The sequence below is a fragment of the Hemicordylus capensis genome, chromosome 2, assembly GCF_027244095.1.
Source record: "Hemicordylus capensis ecotype Gifberg chromosome 2, rHemCap1.1.pri, whole genome shotgun sequence".
Classification (NCBI taxonomy): domain Eukaryota; kingdom Metazoa; phylum Chordata; class Lepidosauria; order Squamata; family Cordylidae; genus Hemicordylus; species Hemicordylus capensis.
Genome location: NC_069658.1, coordinates 43797804 through 43811511, shown reverse-complemented (window position 1 = coordinate 43811511; position 13708 = coordinate 43797804). Strand labels below are relative to the sequence as shown.

Below are 13708 nucleotides of genomic sequence, written 5' to 3'. Positions count from 1 at the left end.
CCAAGTCAGAACTACTAGGCCTGTGCAGTCAGATATATCCGATATGGATATCAGAATGATATCAGGGATACTGTATATATTAGAAATAATTCTGATCTGATACTTAAAAAGCTTATTGAAAGCATTGACTCAGTGTGCGGCAGCTGTGAAAAAGGCAAATTACATGCTAGGGATCATTAGGAAGGGGATTGAAAACAAAACTGCTAATATTATAATGCCTTTATACAAATCTATGGTGTGGTCAGATTTTGAGTACTGTGTACAGTTCTGGTCACCATATCTTAAGAATGACATTGTTGGACTGAAAAGGTGCAGAAGAGGATAAACAAGATTATAAGGGGCCTGGAGCACCTTCCTTACAACGCACCTGGGGCTCCTTACTTTGGAAAAGAGGTAACTAAGGGGAGAAATGATCAAGGTGTATAAAATTATGTATGAAGTAGAGAGAGTGGACAGAGGGAAAATTTTCTCCCTCACTCACAACACTAGAACTAGGGGTGAATCCCATGAAACTGATGTCCAGGAAATTTAGGATCAACAAAAGGAAGTATTTTTTCACACTGTACATAATTAATCTATGGAATTCTCTGCCATGGGATGTGGTGATGGCCAATAGCTTGGATGGCTTCAAAAGAGGCTTAGACAAATTCATGGGGGACAGATTGATCGATGGCTACTAGTCTGGTAGCTAAAGGGCACCTCCAGCCTAAGAGGCAAATTGCCTCTAAATACCAGGTGCAGGGGAGCAACAGCAGGAGCGAGAGCATGCCCTCCACTCTTGCATGTGGGTTTGGCCATTGGGTGAAACAGAATGCAGGACTAGATAAGCTTTGGGCTTGATCCATCAGGGCTGTTCTTACGTTCTAAGTCTATATCGGATCAGAATCCCTATCTCAATACTGAAAAAATATTGGGGGAAATATCAGAGCATCAGAAGACAAGATAGCATTGGCATCTTTCAGCATTTAGAACAATGTTTTATTTTTATTTGGGGGACGGGGGGGTCATTTGAAAAAAGGCTGCAATCTTCTCCCATTGGCCTGCCTATGCATTCACTCATGTCCCAGAACACAGAATAGCCTTTCCTCTCAAATAGCAGCAGCTGGGAGTTTCCCCGAAGCTTTTTTTTTTTTTAAGGTTTGATACAGGCTTCTTGTGCAAGAATGCCTTTTCGGTCTTGTACAAGAACACCTTGACAAACCATTATCATTAAAAATGAAGCCTGGTACTGGCAACAAATCTAATGAATTAGTGCTGTAAAGTAGAGATAAAACTGTTAGAACAGTTTGCCGCTTCTTTGTTGGGATTGGACAAACCGATCTGGGAGCAACTACAGCACGCCAAACTTCTGAAATGTTTTTCTTTCTACCAGGAATGGTGCCCAAAGACCTTCAACCTGCTACTATTAAGCATCTGTCTGCTGGAGAATTTGCTGAAGAACCACAACAGAAGAAGAGCAGAAGCTGTTTTATTCAGGCTGGAAACAAAGTTTTCTACCACAGTAGGTCCAAGTAATGAAAAAGAATATGATTACTAATTACACATAATGTTCTAAAAAGTAATATTAGTAAGTATATGAGCAGCTGGAGCTACATGTAGGTAATTCAAAATGTAAAGCTACTGCTTTACAAAAATGTAAAGCTTTCTACGTTCAGACACTGAATAAAATTGTTATACTGGAATAAATTTATCCTGAAACAAATCCTGGTTTTTGGTTCAAGATATCTAGGTTAAGTGCACGGCAATATTACACAAAGGATCAATAGGTGGGAAGGATTTATTTGAAATAAATGTCCTAACATAAATACTAGTTGGACTGGCTCAGCCAACTAATTGCAAACTGTTGTTTGAAAACAGAGCAGCCTCTCTAAAGGCCACACCCAAAAGGTATCCTAGCTCTTAGATTAAGTACACTTGATCAACACAGACAAGTCAAGGCTAGAACAGCCATTCCTCTGATTCTACATGGAACAGCTGGGGTTGTATTTTATTGAATATATTTTCTGTGCAGCTGAAACAGCTTCTATAGCTACAAGTTGATTATAAACTATATGCAATAAGTAAGCTATATATAACCAGTAATATATTAAGTGAGCAAGAAAATACACAAGATTTCAAGATATGAAGCCACCGTTTACACTACAGGTTGCATTTACAGTAGTGCTCACACAACAATGGCACAAATTATCTTTGCTATCCCTCTTCCCCACTGCAGCCCCCTTGGCCTCCCAAAAGCCATTAATACCATTAATTATGAGCTTATGCTGTGATTTCATAAGAACATAAGAAAGGCCAAGGCCCATCCAAATCTAGCAGAGGCGAACCAGGTGCACTTGGGAAACCCACAAGCAGGGGAAAGAGGGCAACTGCCCCCTTCCTTGGTGCTCCCTAGCACCGGGTTACTAGTTGTCTCAGCTCTTAAGGGTTATTATATACTCACTATCAGTGCCTGGAATTGCTAGGGCAACCCGGTGTTGCTTTTTGTTTTGTGGCTATACCTGCTGTATATCCACCTGTCTGTGTGGGGTGGTTGTCGGGGTTCCAGGCAGTCACTGTGCAAAGTTTGGTCCTAATAGCTCAAAGGGTATGGGAATGCACAGGGAGCAGACATTAGTTTTGTGAATATCCCCGCCGGGCGGTTGCTAGAAAATGAGGGCTATACTCGTGGGTCAAATGGGCTGTAATCTGGGTTCCTGGGCACCCTATGTTACTTGTAGAGTCCCAGGCAGTCACTGTGCCAAGTTTGGTCTGATAGCTCAAAAGGTGTGGGAGTGTATAAGGAACAGACAGACAGACAAACATTCAACTTCTATCTATCTATCTATCTATCTAACCCTAACCCTAACCCTATCTAACCCTAACCCTATCTATCTATACACACACCACTTTTCAACAAAGGTTTCCAAAGAGAAATAATAAATAATACATACATACATACATATCCCTGTCCCCAAAGGGCTCACAACCTAAAAAGAAACTTAAGATAGACACCAGCAATGGCCACAGCCACTGGAGGGATGCTATGTTGGGGGTGGATAGGGCCAGTTGCTCTCCCCCTACTCAATAAAGAGAATCACCACTTTGAAAAAGTGGCTCTTTGCTCAGTTAGCAGGGAATTTAAAAATAAAAAAATAAAAGCAGGGTAAATACTGGAAATTCCCTCCTCTTTTTCAGTTGCTGAGAGGGCCATTGTTTGTGGCTCAACTGAAGTGTATCATCAGGATCAACTCTTTACTTACAGGTCAAACTAAAAAAATTAGAATATCGTGCAAAAGTGCATTAATTTCAGTAATGCAAATTAAAAGGTGAAACTGATATATGAGATAGACGCATTACATGCAAAGCGAGATAAGTCAAGCCTTAATTTGTTATAAATGTGATGATCATGGCGTACAGCTCATGAGGACCCCAAATCCACAATCCCAGAAAATTAGAATATTGTGAAAAGGTTCAACAGTCTAGGCTCCAGGTGTCCCACTCCAATCAGCTAATCAATCCATAACACCTGCAAAGGGTTCCTGAGCCTTTAAATGGTCTCTCAGTCTGGTTCATTAGGAATCACAATCATGGGAAAGACTGCTGACTTGACAGTTGTGCAGAAAACCATCATTGACACCCTGCATAAGGAGGGAAAGCCTCAAAAGGTAATTGCAAAAGAAGTTGGATGTTCCCAAAGTGCTGTATCAAAGCACATTAATAGAAAGTTATGTGGAAGGGAAAAGTGTGGAAGAAAAAGGTGCACAAGCAGCAGGGATGACCGCAGCCTGGAGAGGATTGTCAGGAAAAGGCCATTCAAAAATGTTGGGGACTTTCACAAGGAGTGGACTGAGGCTGGAGTTAGTGCATCAAGAGCCACCACACACAGACGGATCTTGGACATGGGCTTCAAATGTCGTATTCCTCTTGTCAAGCCGCTCCTGAACAACAAACAACGCCAGAAGCGTCTTACCTGGGGTCCAGAAAAAAAGAACTGGTCTGTTGCTCAGTGGTCCAAAGTCCTCTTTTCTGATGAGAGCAACTTTTGCATCTCATTTGGAAACCAAGGACCCAGAGTCTGGAGGAAGAATGGAGAGGCACACAATGCAAGATGCTTGAAGTCCAGTGTGAAGTTTCCACAGTCTGTGTTGATTTGGGGAGCCATGTCATCTGCTGGTGTTGATCCACTGTGCTTCATTAAGTCCAGGGTCAACGCAGCCGTCTATCAGGAAATTTTGGAGCACTTCATGCTTCCTTCCGCAGATGAGCTGTATGGGGATGCTGACTTCATTTTCCAGCAGGACTTGGCACCTGCCCACACTGCCAAAAGTACCAAAACCTGGTTCAATGACCATGGGATTACTGTGCTTGATTGGCCAGCAAACTCGCCTGACCTGAACCCCATAGAGAATCTATGGGGCACTGCCAAGAGAAGGATGAGAGACATGAGACCAAACAATGCAGAAGAGCTGAAGGCCGCTACTGAAGCATCCTGGTCTTCCATAACACCTCAGCAGTGCCACAGGCTGATAGCATCCATGTCACGCCACATTGAGGCAGTAATTGCTGCAAAAGGGGCCCAAACCAAGTACTGAATACATATGCATGCTTATACTTTTCAGAGGTCCAATATTGTTCTCTTTATAATCCTTGTTTTATTGGTTTCATGTAATATTCTAATTTTCTGGGACTGTGGAGTTGGGGTTTTCATGAGCTGTATGCCATGATCATCACAATTATAACAAATTAAGGCTTGACTTATCTCGCTTTGCATGTAATGCGTCTATCTCATATATCAGTTTCACCTTTAAATTTGCATTACTGAAATTAATGGACTTTTGCACGATATTCTAATTTTTCGAGTTTCACCTGTACTTCCTCATTACCAGTTCTGATTGTAAGGGCTGTCATGGCTATCTATCTATCTATCTATCTATCTATCTATCTATCTATCTATCTATCTACAGAATTTAGTATATGGAATTTAATCAAAACTATAAAACCAGTATGTCATTCTCCCATTCAACACTAGATTTTATATCTGTTAACATGAAATTTGTCCATTCATAAAGGTCATTTTCGTCAACATCATTAACAAAACAAATTCATCCTTTCATTAATTTAAAAATGAACATCTCCCTTTTCATCACATCATAGAACTGGAAGGGAGCTTGGGGGTCTTCTAGTCTAACCCCTCTGCTCAGTGTAGGGAACTGCTACAGCTTCCCTGGCAGACAGACATCCAGCCTCTGCCCAGCTCCTTCAATTGTTCTTCATAGGACTTGGATTCCAGATCCCTCACCATCTTTGCTGTTCTCCTCTGAACCCATTTTAGTTTATCAATGGGGTTCTTGCTCAGAACTGGATTCCAAGCTATGCCTCTGTTAATGCAGCTCAAGACTGCATTTGCCTTTTGTTTGCAGCTGCATTACTGTGCTGGTTCATGGTCAACTTTTTATCCAATAAAACTAGAGATCCTTTTCACATGTACTGCTGCCAAGCCAGGTCTCCCCAACCCTACAGTGCATTTGATTTTTCTTACCTAAATGCACGACTTAACACTGGTCTTTCTTGAAATTCATGTTTGTGTTGGTCCCATATTCAAGCCTGCCCAGATAAGTTTTGAATTCAAGTTCTGGTTTCCAAGGTATTAGCTTTTGCCCCACCCTCAGCTTTGTGTCATTTGCAAATTTTTATAAGCATTTCTTCTACTCTCTCACCCAATTCATTTACAAAAATGTTGAGTGGCACAAGGCCCAGGAAGAGGCTTGTAGCACTCGCCTTGATATCTCCATCCAAGCTGACACAGAGCCATTAATAAGCACCAATGATTGTTCAACCTGCTGTGAATCTACCTAACAGCACAGGTTACTCTGGAGCCAGCATTTTATCATCTTTGTCAGCTAAGTTAGCACACAAGGCTTTGTCAAATGTTTTGTAGAAATCAATATACACTGGGCTCACACAAACTGAATATAGTGCCAACTACCACACCATCAAGGCTTTAAGGAAGGTAGAGAAGATTACTGGCTAGCTGCAGATAAATAAATCAACTGCAGGCAGAGTATATGTTCCTTTGTCTTTTTTACATAAAAAGCATGGCAAAGGGCTGAATGTAGAGCAGCCAAATGACTCTTCCCCCTACATCAAAAGTAAAACAAGCACAGTGAGGAAACCACTTTTTCTGAAAAATCTGTTACATGCAGAACCAGGTGTGTTAGGTAACTACATACGTCAACAGGCTATTAGCACAGGGTTGGGGAATTCTTATGATTCAGCAAACAAGCCCATAAAAGTGTGTAGAAAGCTTTAGTGTACTTGGTAACTCAAATCCCCTTCATGCCTCTGCATCATAAGCATTTTCTGAACTGTTAGCAACCAAACACACTTTCTTTTCCTCAGCAATATGCAGATTCTTCTGCACTTAAGACCTACATAAACATATTACTGGATATTCAGCCAATGTCAGGGGCATGCCTCTTCCCTCTAATCTCTACCAGTGTTCCCTCCAACAGGGATTCCCAGATGATGTTGACTACAACTCCCTGAATCCCCAAGCAAAAGTCACTGCAGCTGGGGATTCTGGGAGTTGTAGTCAACATCATCTGGGAATCCCTGTTAGAGGGAACACTGGTCTCTACTTCCTCAAGTCTATTTCCTACACTAATATTTCCTGTGCCTCACTACTTCTAGGCTGCCATTCCCTTAACTGTTGCTTTCTTGTGCTTTTATGTCATTAAATCCTCATAGCCCTTTGGCCTTTTTGCCCTCATCCCCCACCATCACCACTTCCATCCCTTCCCAATACATCTGTAGGGTTCTGTTAACAAACCAATAGCTTGTTAACAAGCTCACAGGTTGACAGGAAACAGCTAGTCTCTGTTTACATGTGTTCTCATTCAAATGAAGTTACTTCAAACTGTAGTTTTACATTTTGGCTTGTAGCCAGAGTTAAACCACAATTCCTAGTTTTATATAAGCCATGGAGCTAGGTGGTTGAATGACAGGTTGGGAACATCATGGCTTCATGATGGAGTCAAAAAGAGGGGTTCACCTGGGCTCATCTTGTGCTCCTGATCAAACCATAGTTTGTTCCCATGTGAGAACTTGCCCTATTTTCCAATACAAGTTTGAACATTGTTTATATTAAACTCTTCATTTAAGCAAATATTTACCAAAAATGTTACAATAAGTAAGAGGAAATCACCAGAAGGATACATGAATCAACACTGTGTATTTTAAAAATATCTCTAGTAGTTAGGTTGCAGCTAAAATTACTTTGAAACTAGCATGGAAAGTACTTTTTCTTGAACAACCCTTTTTTCATATTAAAAATTATCACAAAATGTTAAGCCAAAGTGCCCAAGTGCCTCAAAATTCCTGAGGGCATGACCAGGTGGGTTGTAAATCGCCCAGAGATGTAGGTTTGGGGCGGTATAGAAATATGTTAAATAATAATAACACAATAATATAAAGTATGACCAAGACATGGAATTTGGGAGCTGTTACTTTCCAATACTTTGACTAAGCAGTAATGACAGGATGTTGCCCTACAATAGCTGTATGGATTTCTAAATAGCTGTAACTCTTTATCAGAGCAGAAGGTCCTTACACAACAGACGATATTTATAATAAAAATGTTCCAGGGCAACTGCAGCGAGGGCGTGAGCTACTGGAACAAATGTATACCACCTCTTCCATCCCAATATGGCCAAAAGAAAAAATAGGGCAGAATGGGGAACACATATGCTTTGTACAAATTCTGCCGTCAGAAGAACCATTATCCTTCAAATGAGCCAACCTGAAGACAGAGAATCTACTCACTACAAGAACTCTCACTGCCATCTCCCGCCACTGTCTTCTCTCATAATAACCTTACACATGTTATGTTCTGTACTAGATGATGAGTGTACAGTGTACACAGGCACACATGTGTACAGAGGTACAGTCATTCACATGTTATAGCAATAGCAATAGCAATAGCACTTACATTTATATACCGCTCTATAGCCGGAGCTCTCTAAGCGGTTTACAATGATTTTAGCATATTGCCCCCAACATTCTGGGTACTCATGTTATGTTGAACATAGGTACAGGAGTACACTTCCTATCTGTATCAGGCATTTGAAGGGCCTGTATCCAGGTTCTTTTTAAAAATAATCATAGGTACAGTTGTTTACACCAACACATGTAACAAGTGTACAGACATCTGTACACTTGTACAACATAGTGGCTGAATCAGGCTCTTGAGACCCAGAATGGTTGTTCTTGATTCAGAAGCCAGGCTGATTTGAAGGGGATGCGTACTACTGATTGTCTTGCTTTGGCTGAGGGCAGGGATCCCCGCTGACAGTTGGGAGTCATTACGCAAAGGGATCACTATTTGGAAGGGGAGGAGATAACTGGATACAAGACGAATGACAAAAAAATGTGCACAGAGGTAGAGAAGGGCAACAGAAGTCAACAAATGCTCAGTGGATTCCCCTGGTTTAACTATATAGCTTGCAATATAAAAGCAAATGAATGTTAAGGAAATGCCAGTGAGTAAAGACATTAACTACTTAAGCACATAGTCCAACCACAATGGCTTAGTATCGGAGAGGCCTGCACATACACATACAAACAGTAAAGGTCCTCTACTCATTTAGAGAGCCCTTTACCCATTTCTTGGTTCCACATCCCTTGTGGGAAACAAAACAAAAAAAGTATTACCCACTGGTTAAATATACATAAAAATACAATGTACGTATGAACATACCTATGTATGTACGTAGGTACGCATGCAGACATACAAACTCACTCTAAGCAGGCCTGCTGGAGAACAGTGTTCCCTCTAACAGGGATTCCCAGATGTTGCTGACAACTCCCATAATCCCCAGCCAAAGGCCATTGCAGCTGAGGATGCTGGGAGTTGTAGTGAACATCTGGGAATCCCTGTTAGAGGAAACAGTGCTGGAGAGACTGCTGGTTTCTCTCCTGCAGTAACAGCCCCTTGGATCTAGGAAGTGCTAATCTTGGGGTGGAAGAGGAGGGAGAGCTGAACTGGAAGAGGTGATGGAAAAAAAAAAAAAAACTTATGTGAATATAGTAAATGGGCACAGCCCTTTGGATCCCAGCATTTATTTATTTCCTTCCTTCCTTCCGTACATTTGTATACCACCGAATACAAAAAAGTCTCTGGGTGGTTCACAATATAAATTAGTTTAGAACTGATTGCTAATTTTATCATCAAAGGGAGGGGAGGGGAGAAAAGAATGAACTATTTTCCAGGCAAGGAATAGAGGCTTCCATATGGGGTTTACATGTGTATATGAGCACACGCACACGCACACGCACACACACGTTTAAAAACTGCAAAAGGGTTACATTTTGACTGACTAGGAGTGAGCTGCAGAGGTGCATAATAAATATATGTTGTTGCTCATATGTCAAAGAAAGGAGTGTTCTTTTCTTGGTTCAATAGTTGGTAGTAAAAATGGTTTTCCTTTACCCATTTCTTGATTCAATAGTTGGTTGGAAAGTGTTATAGTAAATCATAGCAGAATTAATATTTCAGCAAGCATAGGCTTACAATTTCCACTTGCCTCATCACCTGTGTGGACTAAACATTGGCATCAGGTAAGGCCCATCCCTATGTAACTCTGCAAGGATAAAACCTCATGTTTCTCACACTGCCTTCTAACTGTAGTGGTTATTTAGAGTTGGAAGGGAATCAAAGGAAATTCATGTGCAGATGCATCAATAAGAGTACAATCATGAGGCTATGCCATGAAGACTGAATATGATGCTCTCCTTTCTAGTCTCAAAGTGTGTCTTAAAACTGGAGAAGACATTCCCCCCACCATGCTCAGTCTCCATAAATCAGAGAGCTTGAGCACAAGGTAGGCTTCCCTCTTCCCTTAAGGTCTCTTCGCTAAAGGCTTTGAAGGGGCGGCGGGGGTGGGGTGGGGGGACCAGCCAGCAAATGCTGAATAGGAGAAGAACTCATTCTCATCTTGGAAGAATGATTCTGGGCTCTGAAGCTTTAAAAGTAAATAAAGTTCATGGGGCGGTGGAGGATGGGAGAGTAGAAGAGTAATGTTGGGGGAAAGCACAGGCTATTAGAACAAAAAGTGAATCACCACCATCTCAATAATTATTTTCAACACAGACTAAGCCAATGGAGTATTAACTAAGAATTAGCAAGGACACACAAAATGAAGGTTTTAGAACACAAAAGAAACACATTGCACTTTTGGTGTTGCTCTCATTCTGATGTGACATTGGAACAAGTTATTAATAGCTTGCACAGTTACCATTTAATAGTTCCAACTATGTGTTTCCAGACAGCATAGTTTGTCCAAATTCAGGACAAAAAGCCAAGCTGCTGGCTGCCAGAGGAAAAGAGGTTTGCAGCATCTGTGGCACGGACTTTGGTCACTAAGAACGTAGGTCGGTTTGTGGTCCACCATTTTGTATAATCATACTTTGGAATCCAAGAGTGCTGACAACATAAATGCTGGCTTTCAACCACTGCCCAGGTTTCTAAATGTTCAATTAAAAGTATAGATACCGAAACTGTCAACCATAGTATGCTACTTTTCTTGGGACTACTTGTGGTAAAGATAGATAATTAATTATGCACATTAGGGGCCTATGGAAAGAAAGGTTCCCACATTTCCCAATCACCAAGGGGGGGAATAAAACAAACACACCACTCATCAGCACTTCTTCCTCATCTGACAGCTATTAGTAGGTTTTATATCACCACATAAAGGCAGATAAAAGGAAAGGTTCCAGAATATTTTCTAAAACTTTTATTTTGTGCAGCCCTGTCAAACAGGCAGAAGGCTGCATGGCACCTATTTTTATCTACGACTATACTACATTTAGATATAGTTCTGACACAACAGGCATTATAATTTAGCCACAGACAGATTTTAGCAGAGATGAGATATAAAGGAAATAGCTGTCCAAGAACGAAGCAAAAGGATAAAAAAAAAAAATAAAAAAATAGAGAGAGACCTTTTTACTCTCATAACCCAGTGATACCACCAATGCCAGATTATTACAAAGTACCTCTCATGTCAAAAATGGAATTAGTTTGTATGGCTGACAACAAATGTCTGCTCACATGTCTTTTTTCTAATTTATGTTGTAGTTTATTTGCTTTTATAGGAAATTTTATCATAGTCCAAACATGAAAGTAGTGAGAGATTGTTTGCTTCAACTATAGTTTAGTGTTATGTAGTGTTACAACACAGGCACTAAGTATGGTTAAGTCTGATCAGGATTGCTTTGAAACTAAGATTTGAAATGATCTTGCAAACAAATTTCAGGCAATTTTGGTTAGCTTTAACCATAGTTAGTGCCGATATGGATATGAAGCTTAAACCAAACTATGGAAAGAAACAATTGAAAGAAAATCACATGTAAAAGTGAGAAAGAAAGGTGTATATACAAGGTGCATGGTACATTTCTGATCTCCAAACCATGATTTGAACACTGGGAACATTATGACTACACTGGGCCTAGGAAATGGAAAAGCACTATAGCCTCATCTTTCCATTCTGATCCGTGGTTGACATCTTGTGCACCAAGGGACTGTGGGGACAGGCCGAAAGCCCTCATGCAACCAGGACTGGGAAGTCCCAGTCCCCCTGTACATGCGCTGTTGCAGAGGAGCCATTAGAGTTTGGAGTGCCACTCTAACTCTGGAAGTGCTCTGTAGGAGCAGAAGCACATTGCTGTGACTTCTTTTCCAACCCTACAGAGTGCTTCCTGAGTGTATGTTGCAGACTTTTGAGCAACAGTGCAAGTGCAAGGGCACTGAAGGAGTTGTGAGGGGGTTCCCAGCATGTCCTCACAGCCCCTCAGAGTGCACACACTTTGTTAGTCAGGATTCAGTCCCTATATTTCTTTAGACAGCAACTGCTAGCTATTTAGCTAGTGCAAATTCAAAATCATATGACCCACAGTTCAGTGTTTTCTAGTGCCAGCTTTGTAGTTAGCTATTTGCCCAAGCAACATTTCTTTCTAGGAAAGAAGTTTCTATCTGTTCCTCAGGTTGCTGCTTGATATCCCTTGTATCCAACAAGTGCATGTGAGTTGGTAGGCTGGTATGCTTTTTTTCTTCTTTTTGCTTGTGCTTCCAAGGCCACCTTATTCATTCTAATATAGCAGATCGCCCCATCCCCAGATTACGATATCTGGCTTACCATTAATGACTAGATTCTGTATATCAGAACACAAAGATTTAAAACACAAAGGGAACTCTGTCCATAAAAATTCTTTAAAAGGACAGCAGACTACTTAGAACACTTTTAGAGGTACACAAAGAATGCTGAAGTTTATCTCAATGTTAGAGGAGGAAATTGCAATATGAACCTTTAGGGAAAGGCATGAATTGAGTCTCACTTCATTTTTCTCTAAGCTTCTTAGAGATCTACAAAGACACTGCACATGCATACAAGAACAATGGAGGTTAATGTACTGCTTGTTCAGCATTTTAATGTACAGAGACAGAGCTGGAGTATCACTGCTTTGGGTGGGGGGAGTGTATATGTAGAAACAGATGAATTAAAGACTACAAAAAGAATGCCAAGTGGTTCAAGTGCTGACATATATACTTTCATTAGTCGCTCCATCTGACCCCAATTAAGAAGGGTCACCGATGGGTGAGCATGTCCATCTTCCTGTGTTGCTGAGCTGAAAGTTGTCATTTTTCAACAAAAGAATTTTGAAGAGAAGCTACAGTGTGAAATAGCTGAATTACAATTGAACAGAATGTTTGATTGTATTTGCACAGGCTCGAATTGGGATTATGGGTTGCTACATTACAGTGTTATTAGCTGAAGATGCGCTTAAAAGCTTTTAATAATTACTGCAATGGTGCTTATCTTATTTACACAAAATAGTCACCGGTGGTACTCTTGCATTTCATAGTCATTTGGCCTCTCTGTTTACATGTATTAATTTTTTTGTCCTCACCCATGCATATGTATCTGAGGATAACACTTCATGCAACTGATGAAGTGGACTGTAGTCCATGAAAGTCTAAAATAAACTGGTTAGTGTTCAAGGTGCCACAAGACTCTGTTTTTGCATTCATCTAGTACACAGAAAAAGGTCCTCTTAGATGTTCCCCAAAGAGTAGAACACAGCAAGGAAGAGATTCCACTATTATTAATACCATCTTTTTATGATTACTTAATAAATATGACGTTAGTGGGCAGTATTAGATTACAAAAAGTATTATTTGTTTATCTATCATACTTTTAAACTGCCTGATATCTACATCTCTAAAAGTCACAGATTAAAATATATGATGCAATAAAAATAGAATAAAATAGTGATGAAAACAAATTATTAAACTTTTATGTGCAGTCTGGTACTCAGCTGAAACCACTGGCTGGCATCCAGACTAAATTACTCAATAGTACTACTCAGGTGTTACTCTTAAGCAATATTTAATTTGAATAGGACATCTTCTAGTAAGATTCGTCAGGCTGTGAAGTTTACCAGGAGTAAATGGGTGCAGACTGTATACAGAGAATACAAAGGGACAAGAGATAATGTATCCACCAGTAGATTGCAACTATAATAATAAGTCTAGTATGCTTCACATGCACCTTAATAATTAAAAGTGCCTGTGAGGCATCGCATGAGGAAATACTTGCTATACATGCTAGCACTTATTTTCGAGTCAGTATTGGGGTATCTAACATATCTAACATATCCCATTTTCTTCTAT

General features: G+C 40.5%; 1 protein-coding gene across 15 annotated transcripts in view; it reads right to left on the bottom strand.

Annotated features, from left to right (window-relative positions):
- Positions 1–13708, bottom strand: part of MAST4 (microtubule associated serine/threonine kinase family member 4) — a 443961-nt gene that overhangs the window by 146910 nt on the left and 283343 nt on the right. The window lies entirely within an intron of this gene.